The sequence below is a fragment of the Episyrphus balteatus genome, chromosome 3 (assembly GCF_945859705.1).
Source record: "Episyrphus balteatus chromosome 3, idEpiBalt1.1, whole genome shotgun sequence".
Classification (NCBI taxonomy): domain Eukaryota; kingdom Metazoa; phylum Arthropoda; class Insecta; order Diptera; family Syrphidae; genus Episyrphus; species Episyrphus balteatus.
Window position 1 is genome coordinate 118,763,999 of NC_079136.1, and position 18,139 is coordinate 118,782,137.

The following is an 18,139-nucleotide window of genomic DNA, read 5'->3' on the forward strand; positions in this document are numbered from 1 at the left end:
GATATCATTCAAATATCAAATGATAGTTTTTGTAAAGATGACAAATTTTTAATTTCATCGATTTTCATTTTTATGTTGTATAACTTGGAAACTAGGGCGATTTAAAAATTTACGTAAGAACCTTTAGAAAATTAAGTAAGAAAATAAAATTTTAGAAAGTTGAAAAATAAGAAAATTAATTTTTTATCAGTTTTTAAATTTTTGACTGTTTTTGATAACTAGCATTCACAATTCACAAAAAAAAACTCTTCGATACTTAATACATATAAAATTTGAAGATCTTTCAATTTTGGCCGATTTTTCCAACAAATTTTTACCAATTTTCTATTAATCATGTAAACATCGAAATTTATCTGTCAAAATTGGAAGCCAATCTGCAGCCAATCTGCAGCCAATTTTCTATCAAAAAAATAGGCAACTTCTTGCAAACGTATGAACTCGTTTAAACACACAACTTTTCTTATTTTCAAATATTTTTTGACAATTGTGGACTAAATATTCATTGGATTTTGTTCTTGTCAACAACACCGTCCAATTTTAAATTATCAGATAATTTTGTATTCGTTACCTACTGAGAAAAATTGAAAAAGTGTTTTTCGTTAATGAATGCAGAAATAGATAACGAGATGCTTAAGTCACCGTCCGTCAAAATAGGGAAGAATAAGTCCTACATGATGAAGGTCGAAAAGGAACAAATTTGTAGTTCATTTAGTTTTATCAACAAAATTGTCTTCCAATGAGTACCAATATTTTGTTCTCTAAAGTCTTCTTAACTATGAAACAGACAATTTTCAATTAGAAGACCAAAAATTGTCGGCAGCCGATTTTCTACCAATGATTTGTCGAATTTTTGGATAAAATCATCCAACCATCTCATTGGTTGCAATTGAAAGATTTTTGACAGTTCGACTAATATTGGAAGATCTTCCAATCGTGTATACTAAGCTTTAGGGACATTAGCAAACAATGAGATTCGAATTGGAGGCGGAAGGTGAGTCATGCTGTCCTGCAAACTTTCTGCAGAGACTTACTCTGGATGCAAGGTTTCTTCTAAAGAAAGAAGCTAAAAGAAGGTTTACTAATTTAACTGGCATCATTATTTAAGACAATTTCCTTCCATAGTAAAAAAAAAAAATGATTTTATTAAACCCCTCTACAAAAAAAAAAAAAATAATTTTTGACACCAAAGTTATCGTTGCCGAAAAATCTTTAAAAAGTTTTTCTATTTTTTTTTTTTATTATTTCTCAAAGTAAATTTTTGTATTTCTACCTTACTTCTGTTCTAAATCAATTATCTTGTATGCGCAATTGGACAATCGAATTTCATCGTGGGGATGTAGCTCAGTGGTAGAGCGTTCGCTTTGCATGTGAAAGGCCCCGGGTTCGATCCCCGGCATCTCCAATTATTTTTTTTTTTTTATTTTTTATTTTCAAACCAACAATCAGTAATCGAAAAAAGCTTTTTGTCATTCAAAAGAATTTATTTAAACAAAAAATAGAGGCGAACGAATTGTTTTTATTTATTGAATCTTTAACGAACTTGTATAGTGCCTGTCGTCCATTGAAAGGCAAACAACAAATTCTCTTTCCCCATACAAAATAAATAAATCAAACAAAAGAAAACATCAATTTTTCTGACTTTGGTAAAAATTTTGGTCAAGTTATTGTCACAAATACAAAAAAAAAACAGCAATTGGCATTTTGTGTTTGTGGATTGTGAAATAACTCGAGCGTGTCATAAACAAAATCAACTTGTCCACCCGTAGGTGATGCATTTTGTATAGGTATTTTATTTTTTTTTTTTTGAAACAAAAAATCCATCGTCCCTGGCAATAAAAATCCTTCAAACACGTAAACTTACATCGGGGGAAACATCATCAACAACAACAACTAACTACAACAACAACAATCAACAGAAGGTAAAAAGTCGGTATAAATACGGCCGTATAGCGACACAGGATATACAATATACCAAGCACCATCAGCGAGGAACGCAGCGTTCCATTGAGTAAAACAATGTCACAGACATTTTAATTCAATTAGAATTTTTTAGTGCGCGGCTCCCTTCGCCGCTCGCCGCCACGGGGCATCCAGTAACGAATTTTATTGAATAAAATTAAACAATGTAAACGTTGTTGCATCACAGAAAGGACGAACCCAGGGAGAGCGACCCTTTTCCGTTTCCGCTTTTTACATTGGCATGTGTGGTTTCATTGGATGTGATGAAGGTTTTTTGAGAGCCATTTTATACTCTCTTGGCCAGGAATTTCAGCGCAAGCAAGGTCCAAAAATTTGTAAACGGACAGAAAATTGAAGGATATTTTTTTTTTTGGTACGAATATTTTGTTCTTTCTGTTGTTGGTTTGTATATTTATTTTCCACACATATGATGTGTACACATACACATTCCCTCTGTGTGTTATGCGTCGTCCAGGTCAAAAGGTAGGCGGCTCAGGACATTGGGACATTTTCACTCTCTTGTTTACGTTGGTGACATGAAAATTTCCGGAATGTCAAAGTGCACAGCTTTTGACATCCAATGTGTATACAACATATTTCCAGTAATTGAAGGCGATGTCTGTTGTGGCAATAGTGTGGTGGGTGGCTATAGGGATGGTCAATCGTTACAAAGGAGGCCTATACATAAATTCGTATATTGTGTTTGGGCCGTATCTATATAGGCAGTGTGCGGACCACAATTTTAAATTTGTTGTCAGTATGTTTTGGCCCGTTTGCAAGTTGACATTTTAATTTTGTTAAACCTAAGTTAAATGCACAGAGCATCATCACATCACTTTTTTGTGTTTGTATATAAAATTTAAATGCTCGCGTAGGCGGTAATGAGATTTTATATTGCACTGTGCTGGGTAGTTGATTGTAATTGAAAATTTTTTATAAATACAACATTGATGTTTATGATTAAAAAAGGGGGGTCAAGGACTTTTTGGGAACATGATCATTAATTTACTGGTGAAATATTAGAATATAATTAATATATTTTTTTATTTTTTGAAAAAATATGAAAACAATCAACGATTTTTTTTTTTTTCAGAAAACAAAAAGGTTTTAATTAATTTGATATATTTACATGGGTAAGCATAAGTCACAGATCCTTTCGTGTAAGTTTAACGCAATAAATAAACTATATTTTTGTTATTGGAAGAAATAGTACAAATTTGGAAAAATGGTAGAAAAAAAACTCTCTCAAAAAAAAATTACTTTTTCCATCTTATGTTTGAACCAATTTAATTAATAGTTTGTAATAAATTGGACCATTGCATATAATGTTTATAGTAATCGAACGATGGAATTTTTTTTAGCGAAATCTTTTTGCGTAGCTGCATTTTAATCTTCAAATTGAAAATAAACTAGCAATATCAATTAAAAAAAATGTATTTGAAATTAAAAAAAAAAAAATTTTATTGCAACTGAAAAAATGTATTTGCAATAAAAATAATAAAAAAAATTGCAATACAAAAATGTTATTGGAACTGAAAAATATTTGCATTGAAAATAGAATTTTTAAGGCAAATAAAAATGTTTTGCATTACAAAAAAAAAAAAAAAAACAATTTATTTCAAATAAAAAATTTACTGCATGAAAAAAGAATTAAATGCAAAATTTGTGCATTAAATATCATCGAATTTCTTAAAATTTTGGCTATTTGACTATACATGCTATTTAACATTTGCTATTTTAATATTTAACTTAATTTAAGGCCAAATAGTCAAACACAAAAAAAATAGTAATGCATACATTTTGCACAGATTTTTTTTTTCAATGCAGAAAATTTTGTGTTTGCAGTAAATTTTTTTTTAATGTAAAATTTATTTTCAATGCAAATATTTTTCAGTTGCAATAACATTTTTTTAATGCAACATTTTTTAATTATTTATTTATTTTTTTTTTATTGCAAATATTTTTCAATAGCAATACATTTTTTTTTTCAGTTAATTTTTTTTTGACGTAAAAATTTTGTATTTGCAAGAAATATATTTTGTTTAAATTTGTAATTGAAAACAAATGCATTAAAAAAATGATTTTTTACAAACCTGATGGCAAATGATATTTAATGGGACTTTGCTGTCAAAAATTCCCACCCAAACAAAGTTTCTTTAATATTTTATTCGAGTAATATTCTAATTTTCTTAATAATGTATTTTTTTTTTTTTGTTATACTTGAAAAAGTAGGTAATTCTTAAAAAAAAATGTAAAGAATTAAGGAAGAGAAAACAAACAAATTATATATAAATTATATACAAATTATATACAAATTATGTATGTACATTAGGGCGTCCTTAATTTTGAACGAGGCTTAATTTTAAAATTTTTACGGGCTCAAAAGTTTCTAAATAAATTAAAAAAAAAATACTTTCAAATCTCTACATACAGTAGCGAGCAAAAAAATGCAAACAATACAAATCATTTGCATTTTTTTGCTCGTCTAAAAACGCATATTTAGGTAGACTTTTGACCAAATAATGGTTTTGGAGTAAAATATTCCACAAATTGACTCTGTTTAATGAAAATAAAACAGTTTCAATATGTCAAATTTGGTAACTTAGTTCTTGTTCAAAACTCTTTAAACCTCTTTCGTTTGCATTTTTTTTTTGCTCGCTACTGTATCATTATATTTACATTAATTTTCAATGTTTCCATACAAAATATCGATACATTTTAAGTAGTTTTAAAGTATTTTAATTAAAAAATCGCTAAAACTGTGAACGTTGATAGAAGATTTTCAAAATTTTTAAATGTGATAAGCACTAAAAATTTTAATTATTTTTTTTTTAAATAATGTTAATAGTTAAAATAATGTTAAAGTTAAAAATAACTGCCAATTTTGTTGTTTTCATGATATTGACAGTTATTTTTTTATGACTAAACATTTTTCTAAGAAATATTACACAAGTCTGGAATTAAAATCAAATCGAGACGAATTCGAAGTAAAAATTGCACCCCCAGTCACTTATTTTTTTTTAAAACGTTATTTTTGAGTATTTTCATCTGCAAGCATGAGCTTCACCGAATGGGTTTTTGAAAGCCAAAAGGACTCAAATAATTATGTATGTTAAAAAATTAATAAAAAAAAAAGTCTAATTTAAAAAATGTTATTAAACGTAGTACCTAACTAAACACTTAAACCTACTATTTTCTCTAAAACCTACAATTATGAATTTTTCAATTTTACTTTTACTAATTCTATTATTCTATTTATTTAATTCTAAATTATAGGCCAATAGCTAAACTATCTGCTATACCCAAAATGTTTGAATCTATTATTTGTGATGTTTTGTCTTTTCACTGTTCCTCCGTTTTATGTGACAACCAACATGGCTTTGTTAAAAAAAGATCCACTATTACAAATTTGTTACAGTTTACTACATACTGTATTGACGCGTTTGAAAAAAAAAAAAACAACAAGTTGACTGTATTTTCACTGACTTCAGCAAAGCATTTGACAAACTAACCCACAATATACTTTTAAACAAACTGCAAAATATGGGTCTTAACGACAGATTTGTTTTATGGGTATCTTCATATCTCAAATATAGGTTATATAGTGTTGTTTTTAAAAGTGAACGTTCTAAATGTTTTACTGTTAACTCTGGTGTACCTCAGGGTAGCCATCTTGGCCCGTTATTATTTGTACTATTTATTAATGATCTTCCGTCTGTCCTAGTAAATTCTTTGTCTCTTATATATGCTGATGATGTAAAAATTTTTCGTACAATCAACTCTGCAAATGACTGTGATCTTTAACAAAGAGATCTTCAACGTTTCTGGGAATGGTGCAATATTAATGGTTTAGTTTTAAATATTGACAAGTGTAAAACAATGTGTTTTACACGCAACAAAAAATGTGATTGTCTATAATTATGCGATTAATCTATCACCACTAACTAATTTGTCTAGTTTCACTGACCTTGGGATAGTATTGGACTCAAAATTAACTTTTACTGACCATTTTGACTACATTATTAAAAAAGCTAACATGACTCTTGGTTTTAACAAAAGATTTGCTCGGGAATTTCGTGATCCTTACGTTTTAAAAACTCTTTATGTCTCATTCGTAAGATCCATTTTAGAATATGGTTGCGTTATATGGGCGCCATATTATGCGGTTCATATAAATAGATTGGAGTCCGTTCGAAGAAGATTTATGAGATTTTGCTTAAGATTTCTACCATGGTCAAATCGAATTAACTTGCCACCTTACGCTCAACGTATTAAACTTATAAATCTTCCATTTCTAACTAGTCATAGAGCGTATCTACAATTTTGTTTTATTGTCGGGATAATCAATGGATCGATTTCAGCTCCATCGATCCTCTGTCGATTAAATTTTATTGCTAGTCAGTATATAGAAGGCAGTTGCCAATTTCTAACATTTACAGTAGATCAAACTACGGTGCTAATAGCCCTTTAAATCTTTTAATTAATATTTACAATAAAAATTCAAATATAAATAACTCCAGCATTGGCAATATAAAATCACTTAACTTTAAAAAAAATATTCTTTATTCAAAATAACCCATAATGTACATTAGATGTAAGTTTTTCTTTTAGTTTTGTAATAATGTAATACCTATATATGTAATTTTAATTTTAAGAAAATGTACCTATGTATAACGTTAGTATTTAACGAAACAACTAAACACACTTTTTAGTGCGTGAATTCCTTACTACTACTTCTTGGTCTTCAATGTCTTCCACTTCAAAACTGCAATTTAATTTCTTCCCGGGCGCCATTTAATGCTAAAACTTCACCTGCACCTATCTGTTTTTAAACTTGTTCTGTTTTTTTTTTTCATTACAAAAATGTATCAATAGACTCTGCAATCAACTGAACCAAATCGTTACTCCGTTACTTGTGTCGGCATTTTCATTGACAACAAAACTATTTCAGTCAAAAAGTCACCGCATTGATTCACACCCTTCCGTCTGAATAAACATCATTAAAATAAATATTACCTTACGAGACTTCTATATTCTGCTGTAAACACACCAGCAACAAACAAACAAATTTCTTCTTTATTGCATAATCATTAAACGTCATTCTAGCAGGTTTATTGCATCTTATTGTATACATTCAACACCATATAGCAAATGAAATAAGACACATTCCAAGAAGAAGACCGTACAAAAAAAAAAAGAAGAAACAAAAAACACGCCATAATTATGTAAAACGTGCTGCACAATGTGTGATGAATAGAACACACACGGCACATTAACGTGTTCCTGACCCAACAACGTCGACAACGACTACGACGACGTTTGACAAGAATATCTTAACCAACATTGAAGCAAGAACCGTATAGCCAAAGAATTGAACAGAACACCGGCCGGGATGTATCTGCTTACATTTTTTTTTTTTTTGTTTGAAATTTTAATTTTAACATAAAATACCTACAACAACAACAAAAAAATACGAATAAGGTAGTCAATAAACATCAGTTGTTCTCTTATATAAAGTTAAAAACTGAAAATTGACACACCATGACCGACAATGACAAACGCAAACGACAACGATGACAGTCAACAGCAGCACGGCGCGCGGCGCTCGTTGACAAGTTAGTACATTTTTACATCAATCAACAATTAACAAAAAAAAAAAAAGAGTGCACTAACTGCAACCTGAAAAGCTTTTTAAACAAAATTAAGAAACAAAAAAAAAACTTAAACAAATAATCATTTTGTCATTTGAGCATGTTGTTACACAAAAATCGGTTTAACATTATTTGTTAAGTATTTTTGTTTTTTGTTTTTTTTTTTTCATCATGTTTTGGTTAATGTAAACACAATTGATATTTTTATGGAAAAAAAAAAAAAATACAAAATAAACGAACATGGATTGCTAATTTTTTTGCACCGCATGCATCAGTCCACTAGAACTAGTAAAGAGTTGCCATTAAATATATTTTAAAATGACAACAAAATTTTAAAAGTTGTATTTGTATTTTTAGAGAATTCTTGTTCAGTTATGTATTCACTGGAAAACTTTGAACTTACAATCCACATGTTCTATTTTGAAATTTGTGTGTAGTGTTTAAATTTACATTCCACATATGTCTTTTTCGAAATAAAAAAAAAATTGTGGAAGCTCTTTACATTAGTTTAGCCTTTGTATATAAAAACTATAGTACTCTCACGGGGAAAAAATACACTAGCGCCGCCGTACGGTTTAGAAACAAGTGCTCATTTCGCAGATTCTGTGAATGGATTCCACATAAAAAAGGGGAAAGATACGGAGGCAATGAAGGAATAGAACAAAATTCAAAAGTAGGGGGGATACAAAATAAAGAAAGAAAACAAAACTAATTTGACATTACCAGCTGATTTATAAAAAAATATAAAATAATAAATGAATATAAAAAATTATGGTTTTGTAAATGTGTGCGAATTTTTAAATTTGATGCTTTTTGAAGCAAAAAATGTAGCAAGGGATTGAAAAATAAAAATCTAACGCCATGATTGCCGCTGATGTAAAAATAAAGTTTTGTATATTGATGTATGAAATAAAATTTTCAAATTCATGTTGTTATTGTCTTCATTTAAAAAATTAAGGAACATGGTTCTATTTTAATTGTAATAAATGGTTTTATTCTATTTTATTTTCAATTTTCAGAGCGAAATGATTAATAAATTATGCATTATTGTGCATTAGAACGTTCAAAGTTTATAACGTTTTAAAAGTTTATCTGTACAGTTTTATTATGTATATTCTTCGTTTAAAAAAAACGAATTTATCACATATTAAAAATTGTTACCAAACTATTTAAACATTAAACCTAAAAACAAATTTCCAATGTGGTAACCATATATCAAAAAGCGCACTTTGTAACGGTTTTTTTTCCGTGGAAATGATAAAACCATCTCATTGTATGATATTTAAGCTTAAGACTAAGACTTTAATTATAATTATCTATAGGGTGCAACGTGGAAAAGTAATACCTAATCATTTTTTTTTTTTTTCAAAAACAAGGTGAATAAAATACCATTTTTTTTTTTCATTTTTGTACGATTTCTACAGAAGAGTTGGAATTTTTTTAATGTAATCAGTTTTCATCAAGAAACCAAATAAATCCAAAACCTTTTTTCTTTCATAACCCTTTTCTTCATTTTTTTCATAACTATACCTACAATAAATTTTATATCATTGTAAAGGTTATCATTTCAGCTTTAATTGTATGTCCCAATCATATCTGTAGGACGCCTATAATAAAAGGTATCTATTTTTAAAGCGAACCATGTCGAAATCTAAAACTGAGATTACGATATCTTTTTACGGTTATCTCTGAATTTTGACTATGAAAATGATTAAAATTGAAATTCAGGGATATAGTCCTGCAAATTTTTTATTAACTCTGTTGATTTCATCCATCTATGTATGAAAATAAAAAAGATTTGCATTAAAAAAGGGCTAAAAACTATCAAAAATGTTGAGATAAAAAAATTGTTTTTCCCGTGATTCACTCAAAAATCATTTTAGAAATCCAATTTTTCACATGCATGCACCTTAGTAATACCTTTAAGCCCTGTAAGTTTCAGATTTTTGGAAAGCTTTAAAAAATTCCAAAAAATATAAAACCACTCTAAAATTCCCTTAAAAAACAGGTGTTTTTCGAAAATTCATATCTCGAAACTTAGGGCTTAAGAAAAAAATTCCTTTTAGACCCCTAATTTTTTTTTCCTTAAACTTTCCAATGGTGTACCTAAAATTTCTATAAAAAATTTTCCTAACCCATAATAACCACTTTTTCTAAGGTCTACCTCATGCATAGGTTTTGAAAAACCGTTTATAACTCCGTATTGAAATTTTTTAGAATTTTTTCAAAACTTGTGCCATTCTTACAACAAATTTGTCTATCGATTGAAAAAAAATCAACTCTCTACGACTTTCCGTTGAAGAAATGCATTTTTTTGCACCTTGTCGTTTCACCCTATTTACCCTATCAAAAGGTCGAATTTTTAAAAACTTCCTCCCATGTGTGCATTTTTAGGATTCTACCTTTTAAATTAGAGGTCTATCATTTTTTTATACCTATATAAAATGTTCTTACAATTTCCACATATTGAAAAAGAAGTATTTGAACGATTTTCCTCAATATCAAAAAATACGAAAAATTTTCAAAATTAAATTTTAAGGAAATACACATCTAAACCCAAAACTCTATAAAGACACAAGGTCATAAGCACACATGCATAATCATAAACAGAAAACAAAAAAAAAATAATCAAACGAAGAATAAAAAGAAAACTAAAAAAAATGAAGCAAAAAAAAAGTAAACAAATTCTTCCCGCTCCTCTAAAAAATAACAAAAAAAAAAGTAAACAAATTTTTGATTTCCCCTTTTTATTCTGCAAATCCACACGAAATCTAGGCGAACGCAGCGATGCCGCCGGTTTGGAAAACAAACACAAAATGTCAATCGACGAGAGTACTATAGTTTTTATATACAAAGGTTTAGCCGAGAACCAAGATGTAAGAAAATGAATTTTCAACTTAGAGTCCACATCACTTTTATTTTTCTGAGATGGAATTTAACGAAATTATTAGTTTTTAGTAAAATCGAATACGTTCCACATACTAAGCATTATTTCAAGGAAAAATGTAAAAAGGCTTTCAGCAGTAAATTTTTCAATTTAATATGTAAACAAAATTGTCAGAAAAATAGTCTGCGTGGAAATGTTATTTCTACGTTCCACAATTTTATTTTCAGTTAATTTTTTATTTTTTTTTTTTTGAAGTAGAACTTCACTTGGAAATTTATTTTACTTTACAGTGACCGAAGTTTTTATTAAATTTGAATACGTTCCACAAATTGCTTTGAATGGATTTTTTGATATTCAAATTTGTTTCACCAGCGAAAATGTTTAAAAAAAAGTGTTTGACTTTTATCAAATAAATTAATATGGATATGTACATTGTACTGCTTAAATGTCATTGTTTTTTTTCTTGGAACCTACATATATTCTGGTTCTGTTTTCCCGCGAACAAATTTAGTACCTAAGAAATTTTACGGCATTAATGAAAATGTTTATAAAAATGAAATATTTTCCACAATAATTGCTTTACATTAAACTTTTTCAATGATATTTTGCTCCATAGTGGAAAAATTGCAAAATTGTGGAATATACAAAAAAGTGGACCGATTTTGTAAAAAAAATTTTCATTTAAGTTTAGTGATTAATGCTAGAAGTGTTAAGTGGTCCAGTAATTAATTCGAGTGAAAAATGAAAAGTTCATACCGAACCGTTTATGCAAGAAAATTTTAACTTTTCGTTCCAGAGCTTCAATTTCCTCAAAATTTGTAACTTTTATGAAATCAATATTTCTCTTCTATTCTCATATTCAAAAATTACTAAGTTAAACGTTGTGGAATTTATTTGTTTTTCATTTCAAGAGAAGAGAGTAGTTGACTTAGTTCATTCTTGGCGTGATTTTTCAACTTTGCATTCCACATTCGTTGTGAATTTAAATAAATACTCATACTGTCAAAAACTGTTCGTTTCTTTGAGCCGTATTATGTTGTGGATCGTGTTTATTTTTAACTTTACGAAAGATGAACAAATTAAAAAAAAAATCAATAGAATTATGTGTTTAGTTTCATAATTTAAGCTGTGGAACTTAAGATAATATTTGATGTTGTTATTTCTTTGAATATTTCATTTTCACACAAGTTTAAATTTTATAGTTGGATTTGAAAACTACACAATAATAGTGTTATTAATTGGTAAATGTTAAATTTTTAGCCATTTCTCTATTCTTGCTGTGAAATTAAATAATTTGCATATAAAATATTGTGGAATGTGTTCGCAATGATTTTTTTAGATTTAATAGAAAAACGTTGTTCAATTAAATAAGATTTGGGAGAAGCTCTTATTCTTTTTTTTTTTTTTCTTTTAAGACCACATACTCAAATTATCAGTTTTTGAGTATGTGATCGAAAGAGAAAATGTTTTTATTATTAATGTGTTATCTAATTTGTTTTAATATCTAATATTTTCAATCGAACCGAGTACAAAGCTTAAAAGAAAACTATTTAAAATATTAAAATAAATAGAAAATTAAAAAATTAAAACACACCATGGTAACCCTTTTAAGTACACCACACCACACATAATTAAACGTTAAATTGACAGAACGCGCAATAATGAAGCTGACGTGAGGTTGCACCTAAAACAGTCGAATCGGTTGTGTTGTTGATTGATTTATGTGTTTACATTTCCAGATTACGGACATGACGATTAACCCAAGTCATATTCACAACTCAGCGCTAAGAGTAGAAGATACAATTTTATTTTTGTTTTAGCTTGAGATAAACAAGAGATTAGTGATTGGTGGTCGTTGGTCGTCGTGCAGTAGTCAATCCATTAAGCGACCTTGAAATGAATTGATTGGAATGGTATTTAACAGAAGAATGCACTTATAATGAACTATCTCTGGAGCTTAAAATTCTTAAGAAACATTGTTAGCATTGTTTGACTTGGTGGAAGTCGGTTATTGCTTTGAAAATACATAATTATGTTTTGATTTATTTCTGACATTTCTGATGTCATAACAATGCTGGCTTGACAAATGGTTAAAAGAATGGAATTCATGTCTTGTGTTCACAATAATGTGTTGTAGTTAAACTTGGCCTAACAAACAGAATTTTAAGGAATAGATTTCGAAGAACGAAAGAACTCTGTTGTTCTTATTTTTATAAAAAAAAAATTAAAAAATGGTGAAAACAAGTCGGTTTTGTTATGTCGTTTTTGTCATTTTGAATTCTTTTTTTTTTAAATCTTCTATTATTCAAGAAATTAATTTACAATTTCATAATGCCTGCGAAGCCTATTCTTTTCTGCAATACATTTTGGAAAATGAAAATGACTTAAATTTAAATTCTTTGACGTTACATTACGTCATAATAAATATATAACGTTACTTTAAATAACGTTACGTTAAATTAGTTACATTAAATTATGTTACTTTAAACTAAGTTACGTTAAAGTACGTTATGTTAAATTACGCTACATTCCGTTAAATTATGTTACGATAAATTACGTTATGTAAAATTACGTCATGTAAAATTACGTTACGGTAAATTACGTTACGTTAAATTACGTTACTTTAAATTACGTTATGTTAAATTACGTTACGTTAAATTACGTTACGTTAAATTACGTTACGTTAAGTTACGTTAAACAACATCTGAACTGACAGTTAGGTTACATTATATGAAGGACGTTTGATTATGATGCGTTACGTTGCATTATGTTGTATTTGATTACATTATTTTGAGTAAACATTTCATAAGTTTCGAAGGGATTCAAATTCGATATTATGGTGTGGGCTTGTTGTTGAACAAAGAATTATATTTTGATTTTTACCTGTTATATTTTAATAGGAAGCTAACATACAAAAAATTTAAATGAAGTGTCATTCGGGTGAAAGATACTTTTTATTTTATTTCCTAAATAAGGGCAAACCATGAGTAAATCTCCACCATTATTTTTACTATCATAATTATAATAAAAGCTTCTTGTTTCATTCAAAAATAAAAATGATTTTTCCCCTAAAATACAAAACGATTTTTTTTTAACTTCAGGTAGGTCTATATCTTTATAATGTATATTTGACAAAACGATTATGTAAAATGAAGAAAAAAAAAAACAAAATCCATTACTGCAATCAACCCCATTTGAAAACAAACAAACAAAAAAAAAGTTAATTTCCCCACCTTATAGGAAATCAAGATAAAACACAAGTCCGTGGACATAATCATAGTGGTTCAAAGTAACTATCTTATTTGTGAGAGAGAACGAAAAAAATAAAAAATCCATTTGATATTTTGCTTTTTAATTTAAATAATGGTTATTGTTTTCCGTTGAAATAAACATGAACAATAGGACAGCAAAGGGTCTTGTATTTAATCAATCTTTTTAAATTTTAAAATGTCCCCTTATTTAACAGAAATCTGCTCACTTTTAAAAATCTTTCCCTCACTTAATAAAAGTACTTTTTGTGCCACTTTATAATACTAATTCAATAACAGAAATTAGTCCCGAGTTAAATGTAAAAAAAGAAGTTTACAAAAAAATGTTACGCATACGCCACAGTCACCGCTTAAACTTTATTTACATTTTGTATTCTTTTTTTATTTTTTCAATATAAACTTTAACATATATTTAAATAAGTTTAACATTTTCTTAAAAAAATATTTTGTTTTAATTTTTTTTTTTAAATAAGACCTGCAACCAAAAGAACAACACAGTCTATCTTGTTTCTTCCTTCTTTTTAATCCTTTTGCTTTTTAATCCTTTAAAAATATATTGCTGTGTTTAATCTTGCAATACGCTTTCAATACTGCTGACGATGATGATTATTACGAGTATGTTGGTACCCTCCTATAAGTATGCAAGTAATTAATGTTTAATTTAAAGAGATCCTTTTGAATGAGATGAACCAGCAATGTTGTCCTCTTTTTGTCACCGTTCGTCGCCATTGGTTGGTCGATTTTCATTGCCCAAGTGCCAAAAATTGCATTGTCTGCATATATTTTATTTTTTTTTTGCACAGAAATATTTTTTCAACAAAATTATATTACAAAAAAAAAAAAAAAAAACAGCATAATAATAATGAGAAAATTTTTCTGCACGGATGTTTGTAATTGCGATTAACGGTTTTTAATTTTCTGCCTGTGCAGCGATTAAAAACATAAATTTATTGATATTGATAAAAAATATATACATATGTACATGTACCTACGCAGTTTTTGTTCGATTTTATGTTTTTTTTTTTTTTTTATAAATTTATGTTGAATTATTTTTTTACACGACTTATGGTGGCATCAGAGGACTCTGTTTTTGGTGTCTTGAATGGATTACAAGGCAATCGTCAGTATGGTACTGCAGCAAAGTTTGTCTGTATAGCTTGTTAAAATTAATTAATAAATTTTATTCATTCAATATATAAACTTGTATACATATCCAGCTGTGTTAATGTATTTTCTGAAAAACACCACAAAATATTTTTATATTTATATGTGGTGTGAGAAAAAACACTCAAGACACGAAAAGTTAAATGAAGTGAGAGAAATACTTGATTTTAATTGCCCAGTTTTGTATTTTTTTTTATTGGATTTCACTTGAAAAAAACGGGTGAAAAATTCAGGCGTTTTGTTTTTTTTTTTGGAAATTTGAGTTTTTGTCAATGAACTAGATTTCGGGAAAGTAGATTCTCGATAGTTTTTTTGTCAAAAAAAAAAAAAAACTAATTTACTTATAAATGAAACATTAATTTCAATTGAATAATTTATATTTTTATCTTAAAATATAGAGACACAAAATACAAGAAAATTATTTATTTTACGGTATATTCAAATTATGATGATCAATCAGAACGTATGAAGCTAATACATTTTTAATCAGAAGCCCAAATACTACCACAAATAAAATAAAAAAAAAAAACATGGGACTAAAGTAACGCAGTGGTAACAAATTAGGATCTAAAATACTAAATTTAATTAATTTATATAAAATGTTTAGATATTAATAACTTTAAAATAGATTGAAAACAACTGCGTTACTTCTTTAAAGTAACGCATTGGATCAGTAACGCAGTTTAAAATAGCTAATTATACCTATTGTAAAATTCACTTAATTGAGAAACAAATATCAAAAACGATGTCATTATCATAAGTGTTTGCTAAAATTTTTAGATTTTAATAACTTTAAAATAGATTAAAAACAACTGCGTTACTTTTTTATGGTAACGCATCAGAGCAGTAACGCAGTTAAAAACAGCTTATTATATTGTAAAATTCACCTTATTGAAAAACAAACATCAAAAATGATATCATTATCAAAACTGCTTGCTAAAAAACTAGGACTAACAAATGCGGTTACTCAGCGGTCACGCATTATATACTTGCATCCCTCTTAATCGCTTAATCGCAAAATAGTTTTTTTTTAAACGGCTCTAGCTATTTATATTTCCAATGTTTTTTTTTTTTGTTTTGTTCTAAAAGTTCTTCTTTATACAAAAAAAATTAAATTGCATAATTTGTTTGGAAGTCGAACCATCTCAAAAAAAGTTTTTGTAATTTTAAAAATAAACTTAATATTATTTTTTTTTGTATTCTTGTATTTAATATTTTATAAAATCATATTAAAAATATATGTACTATTTTATGAATTTTTATAGCAAAATCTTTGATATTTTAAGCAACTTAAGCAACAGTTGATTGAGAAAAGCCGTTATTTATTTGTTTTTTTTACCGACTTTCAAAAAGGAGGAGGTATTCAATTCGTCTGTTTTTTTTTTTTTTTTTTTTTTTTTTTTTTTTTATGTTTGTTACCGCATAACTTTGGACTGAGTGAACCAATTTTGATAATTCTTTTTGTATTGGAAAGCTGGTGGCTGCAGTGTGGTCCTATTTCAATTTCGTTCACTTTTAGCCATAGGAACTATTTTAAAAACCATAAAACCCAGTTTTGATCCATGGAAGTCGGTTTTGTTTTTTTGCTAAAAATGATTATTTTTTTAGCGAACTAATTTTTTAAAATAACTTTTTACTTTAGTTTTATAATTAGAGTATTTTGTTTTTTACTTTATAATGTGCAGTTAGTAATTTTTGTATAAATACTTTGCAAAAATTAAAAAGTGAACAAAAATTTTTATAACCAAAAAAGCTATACAAAAAATGAAAAAATTATAATAATGAATATAAATATCATCTCTGGTGTAAGGATTTTTTAATTGCCTCGATGTGAGTGTTTTTTTTTTTTTTTTTTTGTATCCATAAATGAAGAATTGAAGTTCGAACCAATTTCATACATAAATATCCTACACGTATAAGTACCACCTTTTGGCATAAAAATAAAAACAAAAAAAAAATAAAAATGAAAACCATAAATATAATTTACCCATCATAGCAAAAAAAAAATAAATAAAAAAACGCATTAACTGCAAACGGTTGGAAGTAATTTACATTACATGAGCCACAGGAAACAGGATGAGGACAGTTAACGGTTGTGTGGCTGAATATTGTTGTTGCTGTTGTTATTTTTCTTTTTTTTTTCATCATCGATTTGGGTTTTTTTTTTTTTTGTTTTTTCTTCGATTAAGAATGTAAAATGTTCGTCTGAATAAAATTTATTAATATCTCTGCATCAGTTCCTTTCCCTTTTTTTCCTCTGATATTTTTTAAATAATATTTTTAATTAGCTATATATATTATTATTTTAATTTTATTTATGTGTAAATATAAATAAAAATGTTTAAATATGATTTTTTTTTTTTTTTGATGAAATGCAAATAACTTCGCCTTAAGGACGAGATATTGGGTAATTTACTTTTAATGTGTTTTTTTTTTTTTCTGAATCTACCTCATGGTTATAAAGGATGTTTATTCCTTTGAAAACAACAAAAGGATACATTTTTTATTTAAAATTAAAAATAAAACACTACAGTTTTCATATTCATTGACTTTTAAGTAAACTTTTAATTTTTTTTTTTTAATTTTGAAAATCTAATCAAACAAAAAAAAAACACAATCTCTTCAAATAAAATCATTTAAAAAAAAAAAATGACAAACTTGCCAGGATATTTTCAAAATACAACCCGGTGCACCTGCCGTGTCGCAAATTATCTTCATTGGCCAATTTTTATTCTACTTCCGATTCTCTGGATTGGCGATTATAAAAATTTAATTTCTCTTCTTTTCAAAACAATTCCGACAAATGATGAATATTCTGTGGAAATTAGTCAATGTTTTTTGCTCTTTGTAATTTTGGCACTTCTAATTGGATATTTTCTTCATCGCAAACATCGCATTAAGGAACATAAATTACGTATCAAAATATTGAAAGATGAGAATTCCTTTGTCGACACTTATGCTTTTCAAGAAATTCAAATAAGATTACTTAAAAAAGTCGATGAGATTCTTGAAATGCGACAAAATCAATGGGAACAAGAACATGAAAATTCCAAATCAAAAGTTGATGAACAAGTTGAAAAAGAAGTCAAGAATGAAGTAGACAAAATAAGTCCAACTAATTGTTCTAGTAAAGATACAAATATTAGTCCAAAAATCAAAATTCTTTGTGAAGTTTTGTCAAAACCAAGATCAAAAAAGTCTTCATGTAA

The 18,139-nt window shown here is 27.6% G+C and overlaps 1 protein-coding gene and 1 non-coding gene across 9 annotated transcripts in view; one reads left to right on the forward strand and one right to left on the reverse strand.

Annotated features, from left to right (window-relative positions):
• LOC129916564 (kinesin-like protein KIF21A) overlaps positions 1-18,139 on the reverse strand; it is a 112,017-nt gene that overhangs the window by 18,924 nt on the left and 74,954 nt on the right. The window lies entirely within an intron of this gene.
• On the forward strand, positions 1,331-1,402 carry Trnaa-ugc (transfer RNA alanine (anticodon UGC)). Its single transcript has one exon. It is a non-coding gene; the product is annotated as a tRNA-Ala (tRNA).